The following is a 25,750-nucleotide window of genomic DNA, read 5'->3' as shown; positions in this document are numbered from 1 at the left end:
TCAGACAAAGAACTCCTAGCATTTATAAACCCAGAGACAAAGAAACTCAGAAGATTGATTTTTTTCCCATTAGAGAGAGCAAGCAGGCTTTTCCCATTTTGGGACCCCTACCCAGGGTGTTCCCTTTGGGGATCCCTGCTCAGGGGGAGTTTGTATATGCTTCCAATAAACTTCCACATTTTTATTTAAAATCCTGAGCCACGAATTTTATTCTTCAAACTTTGTAGGATAAGAACCCACAGGAAGAGTCCACACCCCGAGCTCCATGTATCAATAGGACATGAAAGGGATTTGCAAACCATGGCTGTTAGGTGTTATGTGAAGTCATTTACACTGCCTGCGCTCACTTACCCAGAAAGATCCATTTCATATTACTGCAACAAATAAAGTCTGCAGTTTGCAAAGTTTGTGTGAAGAATCTTTTTGTAAAAATTGCCAATTTGGCCCTAGCCTGGTGGCTCAGTTGGTTGGAGAATTGTCCCATACACCAAAAGGTTGTGAGTTTGACCCCTGGGTTGGGGGCGCCTGTGGGAGGCAACCAATAGATGTTTCTATCTCACATAGATGTTTCTCTCTCTCTCTTCCTCTCCCTTCTTCTCTTTCTCAAATCAATAAAAACATATTTAACACACACACACACAACACAAAAATAAAACAAAAATCCCTTAGTTCACAATATATAACCCCCCTTTACCACTAACCCCAAACTGACTCATTATGTGAGCTTTAATACTTTCTTTTCTTAATATACCACCACCAAGACTGGGTGTAGGGGGCAAGGGGAAGAGACATGAAGGGGAAGAGTCCAGGAGGCCAGAAGAGGAGGAATGCTATAAGCCACAATAAGAATGAACTGTATTTAATTTAAAAAGGGGGTAGGGGTATACTCCACACATGATACAGTAGTGAGGATACACAATTAAATCCTATAAGTATGACTGAGGCTTTCACTGTGTTTGATGTCATCACAACGGAAGACACAAAAAGTGGAGTAAATCAATTTTGACACAGTCCAATCTGGTCCAGTAGGCAAGATGGTGCAAGAAGTCATTTAAATTAAAAGTGCCCTACCCTGACCTACATGGCTAGCAGGCATGGAGAACACCACAGTGATGAACCCACAGAGCTTCCTCCATGTCGCTATAAGAAAATGTGTTGTCCAATGGCTCATTGTCAAATACTGGAAGGAGGCACCACGATGTACCTCTCTCTTTTTAGGTATGAATGCTCGAGTCAACCATCTCAATTAAGCAGGAATGCCAACCCTACTTCACTTTGTCTTGAAATATATACAGATTGTTTGTAGTCGCTACAGCAATGATCTTCTTTGTGGAGTGCCAGCTGTATGAGGCACGTTCTTGTTGAAGTGTAGGCTGCCTTCTCTCACCACTTGCACAGACTCTGTGTGGCTTCAGAACCATGCAAGGTTTACTGTTTTCTCCTGATGCTTCTAGGGTTATGTCTCACTTTGTGTTCCTGTCAAAAATTCTGAAAAAATTGTAAGATCCAGTCATGACAATACTATCAGAGCCATTCCAACAACATTCAAACTTGTCAAATATTCCGTCATTTTCATACAGTGAACAAGCTTACTTCCGAGGTTTTTCATGTACCTGATATGTTTCCACATGCCTGTTCTCCATATTTAAGTCCCAAATTTTAGTCTCTAGTCATCATATATCTACCACTATGGCTGAATTTTACAGCAGAAATAGAGAAGATGATAAAAAAAAAAGATGTGTTTCTGGGATCTTCAGGTTCCTCCAATAGTTTAGAATGCCGCCACAAAGGCACGTGCCCTCATGTCACAGAACCCAGCAGTTCCTTCGCTGTGCCGTATACCAATGTGCTGCAGCTGCTGACATGGAATTCTGTGCTGTAATCACCTCTGTTACCTCTCCCATGGTGCAGGCTTGATATCCACAATATTAAAACTCCTATCTGTAATTTCCAGATGCCAAAGATTAATCCATAAATCATCTGCAGATAAATGTTCCATAATCACTATTAACAGAAATTGAGTTGATGTGCTATGTATGAGCATTGGCAAATATTCTTCATGGCCTGGCCTCAGCCAAAGATCCATGGGCCTAACGACTGGCATGCAATCTTCCTCTTTTAAGTTACACCCTTCTGGTCTCTTGTCCCTTTCACTGATTTTCTGTAATTTTATTGTTTAACCACTGGTAGACAAGAGAAACTGAGCAGCATTTTTCTGGAGTAACCACCCAATTTTGTTGATCTTCTATTTCTAAACTTTTCAAGTAGTCAAACTCTGGTTCGTGGCTCTGGAAGGTGCTGTAAGCATCATATTCCTCTGCTAGGAGACTGGATTTTGTTCCTCTGCTCCTGTTGAAAGATGATGACTCTACTGTCTTTATCTCCTGTTGCTACTAATTCTCCAGAGTGCGTAAATTCTACTGCAGAAATCATATCTGCTTCTGCTACCTCATCTACTGCTCCTTTCACCTGAGAAGAACACTGGATATCCTTCCCTCCACTCCTGCCATGTTGTGCTGCATATGGTGACCTGCCGGGTTCCTCGGGGTCTCCACTTCCTGGAGTCCCCCCCTCACCTGGGGATGGTGGGCAGAGAGGGTGGTGGCGGGGGAGAAGGGAGGCTGGGTGGGCAGAGGAGCACTCTGGGGCTCTCCTGCTCTTGCTCTTTCTCCAGCAAAGGACAGGGTCAGGCGATTCCTAATTAAAAAAAAATTTTTTTTAAGAACCAAAATAAATTAGGGTTACTTCAGAGAGGAGGTTCATCCTGATTTTGGCAAGCATCTGAGACATTGCCATATACCAAGAAACAAGACAAGGCCCAAAGCCACAAACTTGGAGCCTTGAACCTCCCCAGGCCAGCCAGGCCTTGCTGATTATAAGCACCCACTGCAGTCTGGGAGAGGCGCTGGGAGCTGTGGGAAAGCTTAGGGAAACGCTACCCTTTAGGTTCCCCTGAACTGCAAGGCACTGTGCGCGGTGACATAGGAATGCAAGAGGCCAGAAGGATCAGACAAGTGTTCAAATAACAAAATCTAAGACAAAAAGTGCTATAAGTGAAGCCAGGCAAAGGAAAGTCAGGCAAGTTGCTACGAGGGCTCAGAGGAGGGAAATACAAGGTTTTGCATATGGATCAAAGCTGGCTCGTGAAGGCAGAGGCATCTGAGCCGGGTTAGGATGCCCGGGCTCCCGGCTGGAGTCCCAAGTTCCAGACTGAGGAAAGCCTGAGCCACGCTGTACAGGGTGAGTGCACAGCTGTGATCTGAGAAGTGGAAGTTCATGTGGGGAGGGTGCGGGGGGCCCAGGGATGGATTCACAGCTAGCAGCTACGGAGGGGTTTCAATGGGAGTGGCCAGATCAGCTATGCTTAGGAAATTAACCTGGAAACAGTTCGAGGAATAAACTGGGTGAGTGGAGGATGGCAAGTCAACCATAATAGTCCAGTCCAAAGGAAGTGGCCATGGGATTGGAAAAGAGCAAAGAGCCAACAGCTGTTACCAAAGAAGACTTTACCAGATTTAGCAGCTAACTGGAGGGTATGAACAAGGAATAAAATGACATCAAAGATGACCCCAGTTTTAAACCAGGAGGGACGACAGTTTTAGTAACATTCCTTAAAGTCAAATGCTGTCAATTTTTTGAAATGATCAATTGGTAAAACAATCCAGAGTGCCAGATGGACATTGAAACTGGCGGTGCTAACTTTTTCGGTCCATTTTATGGTCATCAACATTAAAACGACACATTAAAAATGATCATAAAGAAGTTGTAACCACGGAGAAACTGTCCCGCGCTGCCTCAAAGGCACAAGAACCCTGGCTTGGGAAATCTCAAGTAGGGACAGGGAAGAAAGGGCAAATGGAAGCTGGGAGAGAGGTCAGCACTGGGAGAGAGCAGGCAGGCAACAGAAGCAACGCTGTCAAGGGCTGAGGAGGATGAGTCCTAAGAAAAGGCTACTGATTTTGCCTGTTGAGAAATCGTTAGTGGCCTCTGAAAGCGGTGTCAGTGAGGTGGGGTAGGCAGACGCTAAAGGACAAGGACAGAGGTCAGTGAGGGGACAGAAAGCAGCACCAAGAGGATATGAGGCACCCACCACAGTGACTTTGGGGAGGATGCTGGTGTCAACAGCACAGATGTGAGAACTGATTGCCTACAAGAGGGCTGAAGAGAGAACTTTGAAGATTTATGAAGAAAGAGCTAGCAAGGAGAGGGGCCAGCAAGGACTGAGAAGGAGCAATTGGAGATCGCCTGACTAGCTCTGGGTAGTATTACATAGACACCAAACCCCACAGGCATGCCACAAGCGAGGCGAGATGCTGGTAACGGAGCATGATGAGTGCACAGGGACTGAGAGCTCATCAAAGCAGCTTTCATGAGCAATGTCCTGCTGGCCATCCAAGTTTGTGGTGAGGCCCACACCGGATGCATTCCCCTCCTTACGAAGAGTTCTAGCAGCTGCGAGGAAGGAGGGCAGAACAGAGCCTATAGTGAAGTTAATGGCTGGCCAAGAGCGAGTGAGCTGCTGAGCACTCTCTGAAGTAAGGGTCAAGAATGACTCTGAGCCTGTGACCGACCTGCAGGGACCTCCAGAGGCAACCCTGACAGAGCAGAGGTGAACTATGAGATAAGGCTTTAAGCTTGATCGATGGATTCTGCTAGAACTGAAGTGGATTCCTATTCTAACTCACTATTAATAATAATCATTAATTCTGTAATCGTTCAATAGGAGTTTTTGCATAATGGGTGATTTAAAATGTTTACAAAATCTTCTCACTGCTCATTTGCTTCATATAGATGAACATTTCTTCTACGAGTGAGTCTTGCATTATTCACTATTACTTTGCTGCTGGGGCTATAATGGGCTGAGTCCCACGTCCAGCTTGGACATGAGCTCATCCTCCTGTTACGCGCAAACATCAGGGTATCTGGAGAAGTGGCATTTTGCACTGACCCTTCCGCAGCCTTAATGAGCACTGCATTCCCTGAGACTGTTCTTAATAAGGGTGGTAGTCTGAGGAAGAACACCTTCCTGCCAAATGGTACTGTTGATGCATTAAATAGAGAATGTAAGCATTTAGCAACCATCTAAGTAATCCTGTTAGCCTTGGAAGAGTCAGTCTAGGGTTATTTTTTGAAACCAATGCTGCCTTACTATTTTGGGAGATAAAGTGGTTCAGTTTTCAAGGTGTCCAGGTATGGGTATTAAAGCTACATTTGCCATAATAGTATCAACCATCTGGTGAAATAAAACCCAAACCAATGACCTCTAATTCAGCATTCCATCATGGTATCTCGTTCCTAAAACTTGGGCTTTTCGAAAGTTGTAAAGGACAAAAATATGGATTCTTTCTGTCTCCATCCTGCACTCTGAGACCCTGGTTATTGGGGGATGGAGAAGTCCAAGTCATTGGGCCATCAACCACTTCCCTCACCTGGAACCAGGGAGGGTTTTCAGAGGACTGTGGGCAGGCAAGACTGAAGGAAATTTGGGGTATGTGACATTTTCCAGGAAGACCTTATCTATTGGTGGTCAGATGGCTTCTGAAAAGCAAATTTTTCTTAAAAACCAGGTGGTGTCCATATCAGGGCAGTCTACCACTATGGCAAGTTACGTCCTAGTCCACTGGTAATCCCCATCTGAGCAGCACCCCCATGATACCTGTTCCTCCCTCCTAACTCCTGTGTTAGGGTCCACCTTAGCAGCAACCCCATGGATACCTGTTCCTCCCGCCTTTCATTCTCTGGGCCATATCAGAATCTCTGAGGATGAGTATCTGAAAATTTTCAGTGCTTGCCCTGGCTGGGTGGCTCAGTTGGTTGGAGCATTGTCCTGTACACCAAAAAGTTGTGGTTTTGATTCCTGTTCAGGGTGAGTACAGGAGGCAACCAATTGCTGTTTCTCACTCTCCCTTCATCTCTAAAATCAATAAAAACCACATGATCGGGTGAGGATTAAAAAATAATAATAAAACAAAGGTTTTCATTGCTCTAGTTCACCGGTGGCTTGCTCACTTGTTATCACACAGAAGATGTAACAATGGGCACCACCACCATTGTACCAAAGTCCAGCTCTTTCTTCTGGACCTTATTTCCCCTTGTCATTGAAAATTCTACCATGGATCCCCCTTTTCTTCCTCCTTCTCCTTTGGCCAGTCTTACAAACATTCTCCAATATCAGTATCCAAATTCTTCTAGAATTAATATTTTTTAATAGACAAAGAACTAGACATTAAATATTGCAGCAGAAAATATACACATCTACCAGGCTAGGGATTTATAAAGAAAATATTTGAGAAATAATTTAAATCATTTCAAGATCATTCCCAATTGGGTTGATTCTGTTTGGTGTGGTTACTTGAAAGTATATACAAGGGGCCGAAACCGGTTTGGCTCAGTGGATAGAGCGTCGGCCTGCGGATTGAAGGGTCCCGGGTTCGATTCCGGTCAAGGGCATGTACCTGGGTTTCGGGCACATCCCCAGTGGGAGATGTGCAGGAGGCAGCTAATCGATGTTTCTCTCTCATCGATGTTTCTAACTCTCTATCTCTCTCCCTTCCTCTCTGTAAAAAAATCAATAAAACATATTTTTTAAAAAAAGAAAATATATACAAGGGTACATGTGCAGTGCTGGCTAGGAGAATGTCTTAGTTCCTATGAATGATCTGTCTTAGCTTTGTAGATAGCAATATGCATGTTCTTGGGGATGGAATGGCATTCATTTATTAATAACTTCCGATACCCATTCTCTGAAACAAAAGCAGTTGATGTTCTTTCAGAGTAATTAAAAATACTTAGATTTTTCTTAAACAAGGTACAATGCTGCTAGAATTAGCATCTAAAAGATGTCAAAATGTAGCTTATAAAATGAGTTAAAAATGAACTATAGTATTGTTCTGCAGCAATATTTTCCACCTGAGGTCCACAAGTCCCTAATAGTCTGTGGCTAAATTCACAGGGGTCCATGAGTTCTTAGAAAAAGGTATTTTTATTTAGATAACAATCTAAAAATTTTTATGATTATTTCACTGACAATACTAGTAAATGGATAATGTCCATGTGATTTCCTGCTTATATTTACACTAGAGGCCTGATGCACGGATTCGTGTACCAGTGGGGTCCCTTGGCCTGGCCTGCACCCTCTTGCAATCTGGGACCCCTTGGGGGATGTTAGACTGCTGGTTTTGGCCCGATCCCCGCAGGCCAGGCTGAGGGTCCCCACCGCCTCTAGTATGCATTTAAGATCTTTGATTAATCTCTTCCCACCCTCCTCCTTCCCCCCTCCCCACTGAGATTCACCAGTCTGTTCCATGTTTCCATGCCTGTGCGTTGAGTGTCTGCTCCCTGGTGGTCAGTGTGCATCACAGCTACTGGTCGAACGGTAGCTTAGGCTTTTATATATATAGACTAGAGGCCTGGTGCACAAAAATTTGTGCACTCGGGGCGGGGGGGGGGGAAGGAGGGGGGTTCCTCAGCCCGGCCGTGCCCTTTCGCAGTCTGGAACCCCTCGGGAGATAACGACCTGCTGGCTTAGGCCTGCTCCCGGGTGGCAGAGGGCAGGCCCAATCCCTAGGTGCAACCCCTGGTCAGGCTCAGAGCAGGGCCGATTGGGGAGTTGGGGCACCACCCCCTGTCACACTCAAGGCAGGGTCAATGGGGAGGTTGCAGTGCCATGCCCTGTCACGCACAGAGCAGGGCCAATCAGGGGGTTGGGGCGCTGCCCCCTGTCACTCACAGAGCAGGGCCCATCAGGAGGGTTGGGGCTCCGTACCCTGTCACGCACAGAGCAGGGTCGATCAGGGGGTTGGGGAGCTCCCCCTGTCACGCACAGAGCAGGGCCCATCAGGGGGTTGGGGAGCTCCCCCCTGTCACTCACAGAGTAGGGCCGATAGGGGAGTTGGGGCACCGCCCCCTGTCACACACAGAGCAGGGCAGATCAGGGGGTTGGGGCACCGCCCTCTATCACCCACAGAGCAGGGCTGATCAGGGGGTTGGGGCGCCGTCACTGTCACACTCAGGGCAGGGCCAATGGGGAGGTTATGGCTCTACCCCATCACACACAGAGCAGGGCCTGTGGGGGGCGGTTGGGGCGCCGCCCTCTGTCACCCACAGAGCAGGGCCGATCAGGGGGTTGGGGTGCCGCCACTGTCACACTCAGGGCAGGGCCGATGGGGAGGTTATGGCTCTACCCCGTCACACACAGAGTAGGGCTCGTGGGGGGGGGGGTTGGGGCGCTGCACCCTGTCACACACGGAGCAGGGCCGATCAGGGGGTTGGGGCGCCCCACCCTGTCACAGACAGAGCTGCAGGGCGATCAGGGGGTTGGGGAGCTCCCCCCTATCAGGCACAGAGCAGGGCTGATCAGGGGGGTGGGGCGCCTTCCCCTGCCACGAACAGAGCAGGGCGGATAGGGAGGTTGTGGCCCCGCCCCGTCACACACAGAGCTGCAGGGCGATCGGGGGTTTGGGTGCTGCCCCCTGTCACACTGATCCCGGTGCCAGGAGGCCTCGTGGCTCCGCTGATCCCGGTGCTGGGAGGCATATTACCCTTTTACTATATAGGATAGAGGCCTGGTGCACGGGTGGGGGCCGGCTGGTTTGCCCTGAAGGGTGTCCTGGATCAGGGTGGGTGTCCTGTTTGGGTGCCTGGCCAGCCTGGATGAGGGGCTGATGGCTGTTTGCAGCTGGTCACACCCCCTTCAGGGTGGGGGTCCCCACTGGGGTGCCTGGCCAGTCTGGGTGAGAGGCTGAGGGCTGTTTTCAGGCTGGTGGGTGACTGAAGCTCCCAACCGCTCCTTTTTTTCTTCTTTTTTTTTTTATTCTGGGCCAGCTTTAGCTCTGAGGCTTGGCTCCAGCTCTGTGGCCTTGGCTGCTGAAAGCAGGTATCTGGTTTGTTTGGGTTCTATAATCGAAACACTGTTTCAACTCCAGCTCTGAGATCCCAGCTGGCTGAAAGCAGGTTTCTGGGGTTTTGTTTAGCTTCTATATTTGTAACAATGTTTCAAACTGCAAGCTCAGAGGCCGGCAAGGCAGGCGGGGAACTTTGGCTTCCTCCATCACTGAAGCAAGCAAGCTTCCTGTTTGCTTCAAGCTGCCTGGCTGCCGGTCGCCATCTTGGCTGGCAGTTAATTTGCATATTGCCCTGATTAGCCAATGGGAAGGGTAGCGGAGGTACGGCTAATTGCTATGTTTCTCTTTTATTAGATAGGATGTCTGAGAACACATGAGTCTTCTCAAAGTACCTGAAATTTTTTTCTTTCAAACAGGATCCAATACTTTATGTAAGCTAAATATAAACAGAAAATTATATTGGGCAGAAAAAGAGATCCATACATTATCAAGGTTAACAAACCTTGCTCCACAGTACTTGGGTTGAAAACCAGTCCAAGTTCTCTAGGCAATAAAAGCGAATCTATCTGTATCAACCCTCTCCTTCCCCAGCCTTGTAAGACCCTTAACCACTCCCATGTGTGGAGTTAACATGAACCCAGGCAGGCACCATGTGCGGGAACCCATCCCCAGGAACAGCTAGAATTACCAATGTGAGGGCATAATTTAGACAGCATCCAAAGGGCCAGCAGTGGATCTTAAGCATCTGTGTGAGCATCAAGCTCATCTTTCCCTCAACAACTCCTGTTTTCCTGGCCCACGTGCTGGGCTCTGCCTTGATATGCTCATCTGTTTCCCCACTGAGAGCACACTTGGTTAGGACCTCATGAGGTCTGGTGAGACCATATGTTAAAGCCGAATGACTTGTCCCAGTTTCCTGTCCTAGATGCTGGCTGTGGTCTAGCTCCAAACAAGGTCACCACAGGGCCACTTGCCTGACTTTGATCACCTCTGGAGCTAGAAACTCTGCTGCAGTATCTTACCCACTAGATTGGGCCTCCCTGGAAACAGACACGAGTCCAGTTCAGACCTGCATTTACCCCATCATCAAGCAAATACAATCTGATGTCTGACTCGTGGGCCTGTGTTGAAGTTTCTGCACCTTTAGTAGACATATCTGTCTGTACGACCATCTGGAGGGGAGAGAGATACAATGCGGGCTGGATTTAGGTTTGACAGCAATAAGTGTAAAAACTTACAGAAAGTCCTCTCTTGGGAAGTATAGCAAAATAAAAGAAATGTAAATGGAAGTTTAAAAGTTAGAGATATACCTGAGTGTGTTAAAGGATAATGTTGAGACTAGATCATCCGAAGCAGTTTCTCTGTATATCACTTGCACTAAAAGGCTCACTGTAACAGCTGATAGCTCAATTGTGACAATGAAATGCATTTTAATAAACACTGCCTTTATAAGTATTCAAAGTGTGTGGACTGTGTTCCAGCTATCTGGAAGCACACACTGCATGGAGCGCATGTGGCTAATTCCCATTTATTAAAGAAACAGTAAGAAAAGATACATTGCAGGAAAAGCACCAACCAACCTTTCACATCAGGTTGAACAAAGCACAGTGATTTCTCCCCTTTACCCACCCCCAAAGTTTATACATTTTTTGGGACACACTATATATACTCAGTCACTAAATTGACACATGGGGAGTCCCTTTGACCTGCTCTCTCCCTTATCTTTGAAAGTCAATTCATCACTAAGTCCTAGAAACACTACCCCCCCAACAGCTTTAGAAACCTTCTCTCCTCTTGGTCTCCTCTGCCACTGCTTTTTCTGACTCTTACACAGCTGACCCTTGAAAAAGTAGGGGTTAGAGGTGCTCACTCCCCACCCAGGCAAAAATCTGAGTATAAGTTTTGACTGTCCCCAAACTAAGTCCTTCCTTGGTATCTGTGGAGATTGGTTCCTGGGCCCCTGCAGTTACCAAAATCTGTGGACACTCAGATTTATATAAAACTAGAAGCCCGGTGCACAAAATTCGTGTACAGGGGTGGGGGGGTCCCCTCAGCCCAACCTGCATCCTCTCCAATCCAGGACCCCTTGGGGAATGTCCGACTTCTGGTTTAGGCCCGATCCTCGGGCAGTCAGACATCCCTCTCACAATCAAGGACCACTGGCTCCTAACTGCTCACCTGCCTGATTGCCCCTAACTGCCCCCCCCCACCAGCCTGATCACCCCTAACTGCCCCCCTCTGCTGGCCTGATTGCCCCTAACTGCCCCCCTCTGCTGGCCTGGTCATCCCCAACTGTCCCCGCCGGCCTGGTCACCCCACGCAGCCTGCTGTTCAGTCATTTGGTCATCCCTCACTAACCCCCCGCCGGCCTGGTTGCCCCATGCAGCCTGCTGTTCGGTCGTTACTGTTACTGTGACGGCATCCCGGACAATTTGCATATTCCTCTATCATTAGTATAGATGTCCTTTATATAAAATGGTGTAGAACAATACACACAGTCAGCCCTCTGCATTTGCAGATTCCCAGCTGTGAACTGAAAAATACTATCTTCCAGCCCAACCAGTGTGACTCAGTAGTTGAGTGTCCACCCATGAACCAGATCATGGTTTGATTCCCATGGGCTCGATCCCCAGTAGAGGGTATGCAGGAGGCGGCCAATCGATGGTTCTCTTTCATCATTAATGTTTCTATCTCTGTCTCCCTCTCCCTTCTCTGAAATCATTAAAATCATATTTTAAAAAAAACAAGAAAAAAAATACTATCTTCCATCTGCATTTGTTTGAATCTGTGGAGCAAAACCCTCCAATATGAGGGCAACTGTATATTCAATGAAAAAAATCTGCATATAAGTAGACCCGTGAAGTCCAAATTTGTATTGCTCAAGGGTCAGCTGTACTGTCCACTTGCTTATGTTAACGGCCTCTTGTGCACAAGGGACCGTTATGTTATGCACAAGTCTGACCCCTCTTTCAAGCGGCTCTCCACAATGCTGTCAGAAAGAGATTCCTAAAATGTAAATCAAATGCAGCCATTGCCCAGCTTAGTATATTTCAAAGCTCCTTAGTTTTAAAAAATTGTCGGAAGTCCTTAACCTGTACCTAACACAATCTTCATGGTCTGCCATCTGCATGGCTAGTTCAGGACCCCTTCATCACCTCTCCTCCCGCAGGTGGCTGCACGCCAGCGCTCTGGATGCACACACTGTGCATGGAGCGATGTGGCTAATTCCTACTTGTCCTTCCAGGCTCAGACCACAGGTAATCCAGCTGTGGCATCTTTCCTGACTCCTGTGTTCAGGTCCCTGGCACCCTTTGTGGACTGGTCTTCGGGTGACTGGCCTTTGGAATAGCCCTTCTGTGCGGCCTTCATAGCGTTAGTTGGTTTGCTGGCCTTCTCTACTGGACTGTAAGGTCTTTGAGGGTAAGAGCTTGACTTTTCATTTTCTATTTTTAGGACTAATATTTGAAATATAGCATATGCCCCCAAAATGAGGGTTAGATGAAGACAATGAATAAATAAATTTCAAAATTAACAAATAAGCAGACAAATGGAAACCCAGGTGCCTCTCATGAGTTCTGTTTCCTGCTGACTTCCAGGTGAACCTGGCTCAGTGGGGCACTGGTGTTTTGTAAACAGCCTCACTCACAAGGGCAGAATGAGCATCAAACACCGAGCACCTAGGCTTAGAGCGAGTGCAGAAAATGCGAAATGGACAGATTAAACCTGTGACATGTAAGGACCAGGCAGTTGAACAAGAGAGGCTGAAAATGACGGGCACAAAGTGGCCAGGGAAGAAGGAGGTAGGAGGACAGTTGGGGCCAAGTACTGTTATGGATGCCAAAAGTAGTTCTCAGAAGTGGGGGGAGAGGTCAACCAGCGCTGCTGAGAGGGCCAGTAAATATCCGACTGATTTTACAATTAGGGAGTTACCAGTGACCCCGAGGAAGTGGAATTTCAATGGCAGAAGGAAGAGAAGAGATGGGGAGCCCAATTTTACTGTACTGAGGAATGAATAAAAAGATGAGGCTGTGCAGATGGTGAGTATAAATAATGTAAGATTATAAAAGAAGAGAGAGAAGTAGGGCAGTAATGGGCTGGAGGAGAGTTAAGCGAAGGTTTTCTGGTTTGTTTGAATGATAAGAGAATCTTGGACAAACATACGGCAAGAACCCAAAGCAATGAAACAAGAATAAATAGAGGTTAATGGAAATTCCCAATAGCTCTGGCTGGTTTGGATCAGTGGATAGAGCATCAGCCTGTGGACGGAAGGGTCCCAGGTTAGATTCTGGTCAAGGGCACATGCCCAGGTTGCGGGCTTGATCCCCAGAAAGGGGTGTGCAGGAGGCAGCCAGTCAATGATTCTCTCATCATTGATGTTTCTATCTTTCTCTCCCTCTCCTTCCTCTCTGAAATCAATTTAAAAAAAAAAGTAAAAAAGAAAAGAAAAGAAAAGAAAATTCCCACTAAAGCATGCTATGGGCATAACAGATTATGTGTCATAGGTCAGGATTATTGATGAATGTCAGCAATGAGGCTGTAAAAAACAGGTGTGTAGGTGTAGTCCTGGCAGCCAGTACTAGGAAATATATCATTGCTTCTATCCTCAGCCCTGTCAGGGCTAGAGCAGGAGGCAACCAATTGATGTATTTCTCTCTCTCTCTCTCCTACAATCTCCTCCCCCCTTCCACTGTCTAAAAATCAATGGAAAAAATACCCTTGAGTGAGAATTTAAATAAAAATCTGCCTCAAACAATATAAAATTGAGTATATCTGTTTGCATTGTCATGTGAACGTGGCTAGAGTTTCAATACTTTTGGAAGGTGTGTTTGGGATGACTGGTTTGACTTAAAATGAGTATGTGGTATGCACACAATTCCTTCTAGGGGAGACATCTCAAAGAGAAAGGCAGTTATTTGTCAGAACTGATCTGCTTCAGGTATTAAGACACTATGGGCAGAAAAATGAACAATGAAGAGTGGTTTCAGGAGCCCCCAAATGAACAACCTAGGAAGCAGAAGCCTACACTGCAGGCACTAGTATATAACCAACGGCCTTCTTAGTCTCTGTGTGACTCCAGAGTGAATAGTAGTGGAAAATTCTTTATTTCACGAAGGTTAATGGCTCTTCTGGCAAGGCCAGGGAACACTGTATTAATTAAATTATTATACAGGTGTCCTATGGGATAGTGTGCAATATTAAAAAAACTGTTTTTATGTTTGTGTATAAATATGTATTTGTAAAGTTTTGAAGGTATGGAAGTTTACACACCAAATAGTTAACAATGGTTTTCTCTAAGGAGGTAAGTGGGTGGGGAAAGAATAGAGGGTGCCGTTCATTTTTTCACTTGATAATTTCTGTACTGTTTGTTTTTACAATGAGCATAGATACTATTATTATTTTTTATTTCTTTTTGGATACTATTGTTTTATTTTTAAATTTTAAATTCTTTATTGTTTAAAGCATTACATATGTCTCCTTTTCCCCCATTGACCTCTCCCCGGCTGCTCCCATCCCCCAGCACATGCCCTCACCCCTCAACTGTCTGTGTCCATTGGTTATGCTTATATGCACGCATACAAGTGCTTTGGTTGCTCTCTTACCTTCCCCCCCGCCCCCCCCGCCACTATTATTTTAATAACAGCTTTATTAAGATAAAATTCACATACTATACGATTCACTCATTTCTTTTAAAAAAAATTAAATTGATTTGAGAGAGAGAGAGAGAGACATTTATTTGCTGTTCCACTTATTTATGCATTCATTGGTTGATCCTTGTATGTGCCCTGACTGGGGGTCACACTCAACCTTGGAGTATGGGGACAGTGTTTTAACCAACTGAGCTACCCGGCCAGGGCCCAACCACCCATTTAAAGTGTACAACTAAACGTTTTTTTCTTTAGTATACCCACAGAGTTCTGCAACTAACACCACAATCAATTTTAGAACATTTTAATCACCTAAAAAATAAGCCCCATTCGTTTCCCAATCCCACCAGTCCCTGGCAACCACTAATCTCCTTTTCTCTCTATGAATTTGCCTGTTTGGGACATCTGAGATAAATGGAATCAACATATGTGACTTTTAGTGTCTGGTTTCTTTCACGTAGCAGAATGTTTTCTAGGTTTAGCCATGCTGTACCAGGTATTAGCACTTCATTCCTTTTTATGCTTTAATAACATTCCAGTATATGAATATACCACAATTTGTTTATCCATTCATCAGCTGATGGACATATGGGGTCTTTCTATTTTTTTTTTCTATTTCTTTTGGCTGTTGTAAATAGTGCTGCTATAAACACTCATGTACAAGTTTTTTTTATATATATATCTGCTTCCAATTCTTTTAGGCATTTATGTCAGAGAATGGCTGGGTAATGGTGATTTTATGTTTACTTTTTTTTTACTTATTGATTTTAGAGAGAGAGGAAGAGGGAGGAAAAGAGAAACACATCAGTTTTTGTTCCACTTATTTATGCATTCACAGGTTAATACCTGTATGTGCCCTGACTGGTACTGAAACCACAACCTTGGCATATTGGGACGATGCTCTCACCAACTGAGCTACCTGGCTAGGGATATGTTTAATTTTTTGAGGAGTCACCAAACTGTTTCCCATAGTGATTATACCATTTTACATTCCCATCAGCAATGTACGAGGTTTGCAATTTCTCTGCATCCTTGCCAATGCTTAGTATTTCCCTTTGTACTTTATTTTGAAAAATATGGTCAACCTAGTGGGTGTGAAGTGGTGTTTCACAGTGATTTTGATTTCCATTCTAGTAATGATTAATGATGCTGAACATCTTTTCCGTGTTTATTTGGAGAAATGTCTACTTAAGTCCTTTGCCCATTTTTAAATGGATTTTTCTTTTTGTTGTTAAGTGTAATCATTTTTTAATGTATTACTTTATTTACATACTAGAGGCCCGGTGCACAAAAGTTTGTGCCCTCGGGGGGGAGAGGGGGTCCCTCAGCCCGGCCTGTGCCCTCTCACAGTCTGGGACCCCTCAGGAGATAATGACTTGCTGGCTTAGGCCTGCTCCTGGGTGGCAGAGGGCAGGCCCAATCCCTAGGTACAGCCCCTGGTCGGGCTCAGAGCAGGGCCGATTGGGAGGTTGTGATGCCACCTCTAGTCACGCTCAGGGTACAGCCGATTGGGGGGTTGGGGCACCACCCCCTGTCACACTCAAGGCAGGGTCGATAGGGAATTTGCGGCGCCACCCCCTGTCACGCACAGAGCAGGGCCGATCAGGGGGTTGGGGCGCTGCCCCCTGTCACGCACAGAGCAGGGCTGATCAGGGGGTTGGGGCGCTGCCCCCTGTCATGCACAGAGCAGGGCCCATCAGGGGGGTTAAGGCTCCGTACCCTGTCACACACAGAGCAGGGCCGATCAGGGGGTTGGGGCGCTGCCCCCTGTCATACACAGAGCAGGGCCCATCAGGGGGGTTGGGGCTCCGTACCCTGTCACACACAGAGCAGGGCCGATCAGGGGGTTGGGGCACCGCCACTGTCACACTCAGGGCAGGGCCGATGGGGAGGTTATGGCTCTACCCCGTCACACACAGAGCAGGGCCCGTGGGGGGGAGTTGGGGCCCCACACCCTGTCACAAACAGAGCCGCAGGGCAATCAGGGGGTTTGGGAGCTCCCCCCTATCAGGCACAGAGCAGGGCTGATCAGGGGATTGGGGTGCCTTCCCCTGTCACGAACAGAGCAGGGCGGATAGGGAGGTTGTGGCCCCGCCCCCTGTCACACACAGAGCCACAGAGCGATCAGGGGGTTTGGGCACTGCCCCCTGTCACGCTGATCCCGGTGCCGGGAGGCATATTACCCTTTTACTATATAGGATAGAGGCCTGGTGCACGGGTGGGGGCTGGCTGGTTTGCCCTGAAGGGTGTCCTGGTTCAGGGTGGGGGTCCCCACTGGGGTGCCTGGCCAGCCTGGATGAGGGGCTGATGGTTGTTTGCAGCTGGTCACACCCCCTTCAGGGTGGGGGTCCCCACTGGGGTGCCTGGCCAGCCTGGATGAGGGGCTGAGGGCCGTTTTCAGGCTGGCGGGTGACTGAAGCTCCCAACTTGTCCTTTTTTTCTTTTTTTTAAAATTCTGGGGCAGCTTTAGCTCTGAGGCTTGGCTCCAGCTCTGAGGCCTCCTTCACTGAAGCAAGCAAGCCTCCCTGTTCGCATCAGCTGCTTGGCTGCCGGCTGCCATCTTGGCTGGCAGTTAATTTGCATATCTCCCTGATTAGCCAATGGGAAGGGTAGCGGAGGTATGGCTAATTACCATGTTTCTCTTTTATTAGGTAGGATTATTCTATATGCAACATATAGTATATAACATATTATATATATAAACTAGAGGCTTGGTGCACAAAAATTTGTGCACTCGGGAGGGGGGGTCCCTCAGCCCAGCCTGTGCCCTCTCGCAGTCTGGGACCCCTTGGGGGATGACCACCTGCTGGCTTAGGCCCGCTCCCCAGGGTATTGGGCCTAAGCTGGCAATCAGACATCCCTCTGGCAGCCCGGCAGCCCTCGGGGGATGTCCACTTGCCAGCAGGGAGCAGGCCTAAGCTGCAGTCGGACATCTTTAGTGCTGCTGAGGAAGCGGGAGAGGCTCCCACCATCACCGCTGTACTGGCAGCCATCAGCCTGGCTTGTGGCTGAGCAGAGCTCCCCCTGTGGGAGCGCACTGACCACCAGGGGGCAGCTCCTGCATTGAGCGTCTGCCCCCTGGTGGTCAGTGTGTGTCATAGTGACCAGTCATTCCCTGTCGTTCTGCTGTTAGGGTCAGTTTGCATATTACCCTTTTATTATATAGGATATAAATATAAGTCCCTTATCAGATATATGATTTGCAAATATTTTCTCTCATTCAGTGAGTTATCTTTTGACTCTTTCTCTTTTTTTTCCTTTATTAATCCTCACCTGACGATATTTTTCCATTGCTTTTCAGAGAGAGTGAAAGGATGGGATGGAGAGGGAGAGAGAAAGAGACACACATCAACTGGTTGCCTCCTGCGCATGCCCCGACTGGGGCCGGGGATCGAACCTGCAACCCAGGTATGTGCCCTTGACCAGGAATTAAACCCATGATCCTTTGGTGCCTGGGCCAATGCTCTAACCACTGAGCACAGAGGTCTGGGCTTGACTCTCCTAATAGTGCTTTTTTAAAAAAAATCTATTTTATTGATTTTTTTACAGAAAGGAAGGGAGAGGGATAGAGAATTAGAAACATCGATGAAAGAGAAACATCGATTCAGCTGCTTCCTGCACACTCCCTACTGGTTATGTGCCCGAAACCAAGGTACATGCCCTTGACTGGAATCGAACCTGGGACCCTTCAGTCTGCAGGCCGATGCTCTATCCACTGAACCAAACCGGTTAGGACCTAATAGTGCTTTTTGATGTATAAAATTTTTAAATTTTGATGAAGTCTAATTAGTTTATTTTCCCTTTTATTGCTTCTATGTGCTTTTGGTGTTATATCTAAGAATGTTTTGCCTTTCCTGCTCATGAAGATTCACTCCTAAATTTTATTTTAGCTCTTTTTTTATTTTTGAAAGATTTTTGGAGAGAGAGGAAAAGAGAGGGAGAGAGAGAAACATCGATGTAAGAGTGAAACACCCAACGGCTGCCCCTGCATGCCCCCCAACGGGGATCCCAGCTCACCACCTGGGCATGGGCCCTTACCAACAATCCAATTGGTAACCTTTAGGTGCATGGGACAACGTCCAACCATCTGAGCCACACTGGCCAGGGTTATACTTTTAGCTTTTATATTGAGGCCTTTTTGAGATCATTTTTGTGTATCCTGTGAAAGGGTTCAACTGTTGTTCTTTTGCATGTGGATATCTAGTTATCCTAGAACCATTTGTCAAAAAGAGCATTTCTTCCCCCCATTGAATTGTCTTGGAACCATTGTTGCAGATCAACTGACTATGTGAGGGTAAGCATGTATTATTAAAAAAAAAAAATAAAGAAAAAGAAAATCCAAAAGTGAATAGAGCCTAGAAATCCTTTCACTACAGAAACTAGCTACTTAAACTGTGGCTCAGCCTTGAGGAACGAGGTCTAGCTAACCATGACAGTTTTACCCAACTAGCAGAGCTCGTACTACATCATCTTAAATTGCAATACACACAGGCCACTGCAATTTTCTTATCCCAAGGACTCTATAGAACATCCTAAAAATGACTAAGAATTACTTCTTGGAACTTGGTCTTATGAAGAAATAATCTGAAAGACCAACTAGCACTCTTTCTTCTGGATACTCACATTATTTGTCTATAAGACTTGCATTTTAGAGAATTAATTATCTCCTATCCAAAGTTTTTGGTTCCTACAATTTTTGTAGATGCTGTAGACTGAATATTTGTGCCCCTCAACAGTCCTATGTTAAAATCTATTCCACTCATCTGATGGTATGTGAAGATGGGGCTTTGGGGAGGCAATTGAGTAGAGCGCTCACAAATGGGACTAGTGCTCTTAAGAGACCTTAAGAAACCTCCCTTGCTCCTTCTGCCATGTGAGGACACATCTAGAAGACATGAACCAGGCACAGGCCCTCACCAGACATCAAAACTGCTGGTGCCTTGATCTTGGACTTCTTAAACTCCAGGACTGTGAGAAATAAATTTCTATTGTTTTTAAGCCACGGAGTTTATGGCACTTTTGTTATAGCAATCCGAACGGACTATGATAGTAGGCAAGAGTGAGCTGGCCAACCTTATTTTGGTAAATAAAAGGACTACTTTGAGTTTCTTTCCACTGTGGATGTCATAAAATGTAAAAGTGCTTAATAAAATGGAAAGCACTTAAAAATGTCAGCTATATTGCTGAATTGAGTACATAAACCTGCATTTATATCTAGGAGCTTTAGGTAAAACTACCATCTCATTCAGTCAGTTTACATATAAAAAAAGAGAAGCTCAGAGAGGGAAAATTACTTGCCGAGCCGCAGTTTGCCGACTACTAACACACAGATGGTTGTAGCAGAGCTAAAACCTGAACACACATTTCATGACTCACAGACCATAGCTCTTTCCATCACCATGTGCTTTCCTTACTTTCTTTTCTCTAGTCTTGATTTTTTCACATTCATCCTTCCACTACAAGCAGTAAAATGCAAATATGGACTTCTAGTTATAGTGCTAGTGACATTTTCACTTCCCTCTCTTCCCTCAAACTTTATTGAAAACAACAACAAAAGAAATAAAAGTTATGTAGCATTAACTTTGATGAAGCAAAAACACCACTGTATCAGAAAACCACAAAACAGGAAACATACCTGCCTAATACTGTGAAATCTGCCCCAGAAAGAGGGGCATGCTGCTGGCCAGCATATGTTCTACCTCAAACTGTCAACAGGATTTGAAAATCCCTCAAAATCAAGCCTCCCCATCCTCAAAGGCACCCAGTGATCTTTGAATAGCATCATGAGAATCAGAGACAATATGGTCATGGAGAAGCATACTTTGAAGAATCACGGTGATAAGCTATTTCTAGGGTTTACATCAAGCCTGTTGCCTGAGAAGAGTACTATGAGATGAACACGAAAATACATAAAAAATAAAGATGCCTACACAATAAAGGAAGGAGAAGGCTTTGTCTTACTGTTGAAGACAAAGATTCAGCAAAAGCTTCAGATGGCCCTGCTCAAATCCTTATATCCTCCTCAGCCTCTCCAGAACCATTTTTACAAAGGTCACTGGCCTACTCAAACATGAGAAACCACCTAGAGAGAACCAACAGGGGACATCCCCTATGCATGATAATTTCAAAAACAATACAAAAAAAAAAGAAGAAAGAAAAGAAAGAAAAAGAAAGAAAGAAAGTTAGAAAAAAAAAAGAAACCATAAGCAAAATGCAGATGAAGAACCTATTATAATTTCAAACTATCTCCTAGGGCAGTAGTTGGCAAACTGTGGCTTGGCAAACCGTGGCTTAAGAGCCACATGCGGCTCTTTGGCCCCTTGAGTGTGGCTCTTCCACAAAATACCGGCTCTTCCACAAAATACCGACTTCTGCGCATGGGCCACGAAGTTTCAATCGCACTGTACGTGCGTGCCCGCACGTGGTATTTTGTGGAAGAGCCACACTCAAGGGGCCAAAGAGCCGCATGTGGCTCGCGAGCCGCGGTTTGCCAACTACGGTCCTAGGGTATCAAAGAATTACCAGCAGCCTGATATCTTTTAAAAAATTAGAAGAAGAAGAAGGAAAAGAAGATGGGATTTTTAAGGGTTTCAAGAAGAGGTCTTTACATAACAGAAATGGAAGTTAGTGTAGCTTGGCAAATAAGCAAGGAAAAAAATAAACAATTATTCAAAATAAAGTGAGAGATATAATGGAAACGTTGAAGAGATCTAAAAATTGAAAAGAACATTGATATATAGGTTATAGAAGAGAATAGTTATGGAATACAAAGAAGATCTAACATACACCCAATTAGTGTTTCTAAAGAAAAGAACAAGGCAAATGGTTAGAAAGATATAATGGAGTCTACAGAACGAAAGACCTACTATGTCCTAGGAAAAATTGATTTGGAACAATCAATTTTAACTAAATATTAACATGATATAGTTCTGGAACTTTCAAGGATAATCCAGGTAGAAAATATTTTGTACCAGGGGAAAAATATCAGAATCTCCACAACAACACAATGAAGAAATATCTACAGAGGAAAAGGAAGTATAACCTGATAATTTTATAACCACCCAAAGTGTCCTCTAAATATAATATATATTCTTAAAACGTACGAAAATACAAAATGTGCTGCTTTTCAAAAACATACTGGTTGATGACTTCCTGTCATGTCAGGAGTGAATCCAAAAAATGAATTGAGGATTGAACAGACTGTGGTAAAACAGACTAATTGGACCATGCGGTTAAACACAGGATTAAGATTCAACAGTATGGTAACTATGGTTTTTGAAAAGACTGTCATAAACCTCTACAAAGAAAAAGTAATAATATAATGGGAATTTGGGGAGGAGGGTTTTGGGGAAAAGTTTAGGTATACGTACTTCCTCTATGCGTTAGTAGAAACATGGGTTAAAAACACTACTACCATCACCACCAAAAAACAAAATCTCAGTAACTACAATCTCCAAATATTTCACACTCTTCTTAATTTTGGACAGATATTTTTGGAATTAATCAATTGTAGCTGAATTAGATAAAAACATTTATCTGAAGTTTATTTCAAGTTAAAGTCCATTTCTTTTCAAGTAATATTCAATTTCATTCAAACCACAGCAACTATACAATTATTTTCATTTTTCTAAAACTATAATTATATTATCATCTATCTTTCTGTCTGCAGATATGCTTAGAAAGAAGGCTAGCACTGAGTATTGACAACGGTTATTTCCAAGTGTGAGTATCAAGATGATTTTTACTTTCTTTTTATTTTTTGCAAGCACGCATTACTAAAAATACTTTATGTACACAAATCTGACCATCTTGCTCCTTTGTTCAATGTCTCTTCATTAAAAAAAACTTAGCCCTGGCTGGTGTGGCTCAGTTGGTTGGAATGTCCTCCTGTGCAATGAAAGGTTGCTGGTTCGATCCCTAGTTGGGACACACACCAGGTTGTAGGTTTGGTCCCCTGTCTGGGAAGTAGTTGATCGATGCTTGTCTCTCACATTGATGTTTCTCTCTCTCCCTCTCTAAAGTCAACAGAAATATATAAAAAAATGTATAGTCAAAAACTTATATCCACACAAGATTCTGTCCACAGATGTTTATTTATTTATTTATTATTTTTTATCCTCACCCGAGCATATTTTTCCATTGATTTTTAGAGAGAGTGGAAGGGAGGGGGAGAGACAGAGAGAAACATTGATGTGAGAGAGACACACTGATTGGTTGCCTTCCACATGAGCCCTGACCAGGGCCGGGGATCAAGCCTGCAATTCAGGTACATGTCCTTGACCTGAATCGAACCTGGGATCCTTCAGTCCTTGGGCCAATGCTCCCTGAGCCACACCAGCTAGGGCTGCCCACAGATGTTTACACTAGCTGTATTCATAACTGCCAAAATTGGGAAGCAACCAAGATGTCCTTTGGTAGATACATAGGTAAATAAATAAACTGTGGTACATTATTCAGCACTAAAAAGAAATGACTTATCAAGCCATAAAGAGACATAGAGGAACCTTAAATGCATATTACTAAGTGAAAGAAGCCAATCTGAAAAAGCTATACTGTATGATTCCAACTATATGACATTCAGAAAAGGGCAAAACTATAGAGACAATAAAAAGATCAGTGGTTGCCAGGGGCTGGGGAGGAAAGGATGAATAGGCAGAGCACAGAGAACTTTAAGGGCAGTGAAAACACTATATTATAATGATGAATACATATCATTATACATTTGTTAAAACCCATGGAATATACAACGCAAAGCATAAACCTTAATTTAAACTACAGATTTTGGGTGATTATAATGTAACAAATGTCCCATTCTGGTGGAGGAGGTGGATAATGGGGGAGGCTATGCCTGTGTGGGGGTAGGACTTATAGGGCAAATCTTTGTATCTTACTCTCAATTTTGCTGTGATCCTTAAACTGCTCTAAAAAATTAGTCTTTAAATTTTTTTAAATGCTAAAAAATATACACTTAGAAACATATTGAAAAATAAAGCTAATAAAACATTTGTATTACAACTAATGAATGCTCTTTCTCAAAACTATGGGAAGACAAAAAAGTGCAAAGAATAAAGTATATACTGCTTTTTAAAACTCAATATTATATTATGGACACTTTCCTGGATTATTAATCATGCATAGGACAGTATGAATTGTGGTTTAATGGGCTGAACCATCGCTATATAATTAATTGTCTACTGTTACATTTAGTTTGCTAGCAATTTTTTGTTAATATAAATAGTACTGTAATGAATATTTCAGTAGTCACCTGTTTTTGTGGTATTTGCAACCATTTTCAAGGAGTAGTATTAGCCCCAAGTGCATGCTCGGTCAAGACCACCCCTCTCAGCCCCACTTTGCGTCTTTTACATTGACTCCCCGTCATGCTACTGAAAGGCCCAGCCTCCCTTCAGTCCCGGAGGATCTGCCTTTGAAGCGGCTTTCGGTTTCCACATAATAGCTCCACATCAGCTGGGCCCATTCAGTCTCCTCCCTGGTTTCTTTTCTAGGAAACATTCTTGTCCATTGCACCTCATGGGAGGATGGGAGCCCAGCCTTGTTCCTGCCAACTGGGACTGGCACTGTGCCCTTGAGCTTTGGCTGAGTCACTCTCCGTGTATTTGGAGAAGGGAATTGCAGGAGGCTCTATTTTCATCTCTACAGTGAGGACGCTGTAGAGACCCACTTTGGCAGCTAGCATACTGTCTTTTTGCTTTCTGTATGGGGAAAGCTCTTCTCGGCCCCCAAAGGAGAGGGGGGTTTAATTACCAATGTAACCCCAACAGCCCCAGACTGCCTTGTGGTTTCTTTCACTATATGATTTGCATGACTTTATTGGAAAACACAAAGACTTCCAGGAACTGCTAGTAAGCCAGGCTCATTTATGTTTACTGGAATCTATTTTCTTGTTCAGCTAAAATTAGTCTGTAAAAGACTTGTTAAGACAAGCACTGGGAAAAAGGAGATTTGTAATGTGCTGAAACTTTATGACAATGTCGCCAAACATATAGAATGGCAAAATAAAGAGACGTAGAAAAATCCTTCCAAACTGAAATATTAATTTAGAACTTTCCAAAGAGTTAAAAATAACTATGCGAATCAGGAATCTAGACTGTTTTATTTAATTAAAGAATTTGAAAACAATTGCATATGTCTTAAAAAATGGTTTGCTAATCACCATTTCGGAGTGAATGAAGAAAAAGTGATGGAAGAAGGTTGAGATGCATAGGCATCCATTCAAGTTCTTCAAGATCACACATTTACATGTGGCCCCAGGAAGAAAGTTTACAGTATAAGTGGAGCCATTCATTTATTCAACAAACATGTGCTGAGAAAACTACTACGTATCAAGGGTTAGAGAGAGGTTAGAGATACAGGAAGAAAAAATACAGAGGGGCTCCTGGCATAGAGTAAAACTTCATGTGCATGTTAGGATATAAGAGTACAATGAGAATATAATGCAAGTTTCCAAGATAATCTGGGAAGTCAGGATGGTGCCAGAATCTAAGGTAATTTCTGAACTGAGGTTTAAGTATGAATAGGAGTTGGCTAGAGACAAGGTAAGGGGTGTGGAGAAGTGAGGAAGCATGTGAGAGGCAGGGACCAGCACAGGCAAAGGTGTGCACACATAAGAAAGCGTGGTACCTTTGAGGCCCAGCTTAAATAGGAGGCCAGAGATGCAGAGGAGATGCAGATGGGGGTACTGGGCAGTCCTACCTATTTTTGTTATGGGAATGGATGTGATGTGGGTAAAACAGGGCTGGGTTACAGGGTTGAGCAGGGAGACCGGGATCAGACCACAAATAGCTTCAAGACCTTGCAAGTTTTGCCAAACAATAGGTCATTGGGCTCAGAGTACTTTAGTGGTCCTAGATTATAATAGGGGAATCTGTTTTGTTTTATTCCGTCACAATCAGGCCTCTTCAAATCCCCACCATTTCTAGTCAGAATACTTTGGGGCAGTATATCTGATCCTTTTCCCACTCATCTGCCAGAAGGAGGCCCATGAGAAGACCATAGTGTCTATAAAAAGGCTTAAGACCAATATTTATTTTTTCAAGGAACTCTATTCTGTTTTGAATTTACCAAATCAAGTATCAAAATATACACAGATTTAATTCTAACTTAGCATTGACTTGTATGGATAGAAACTGAATAGAGAGAGAATGTTTTATTAGATACTAGAGGCCCGGTGCACAAAAATTTGTGCACTCGGGGGGGAAGGGGGGCCCCTCAGCCTGGCCTGTGCCCTCTCGCAGTCTGGGA

The 25,750-nt window shown here is 44.6% G+C and overlaps 1 protein-coding gene and 1 pseudogene across 2 annotated transcripts in view; both read right to left on the bottom strand.

The window, feature by feature from the left end:
* Nucleotides 1-25,750, bottom strand: part of PIGL (phosphatidylinositol glycan anchor biosynthesis class L) — a 71,441-nt gene that overhangs the window by 20,485 nt on the left and 25,206 nt on the right. The window lies entirely within an intron of this gene.
* On the bottom strand, nt 951-24,185 carry LOC138994512 (serine/threonine-protein phosphatase 2A 55 kDa regulatory subunit B alpha isoform pseudogene; annotated as a pseudogene).

This window comes from Myotis yumanensis, unplaced genomic scaffold (genome assembly GCF_028538775.1).
Source record: "Myotis yumanensis isolate MYYU_CA2020_CCGP unplaced genomic scaffold, mMyoYum1.0.hap1 SCAF_16, whole genome shotgun sequence".
Classification (NCBI taxonomy): domain Eukaryota; kingdom Metazoa; phylum Chordata; class Mammalia; order Chiroptera; family Vespertilionidae; genus Myotis; species Myotis yumanensis.
Note: the sequence above shows the minus strand (reverse complement) of the source record. Positions and strands in the feature narration are given on the sequence as shown.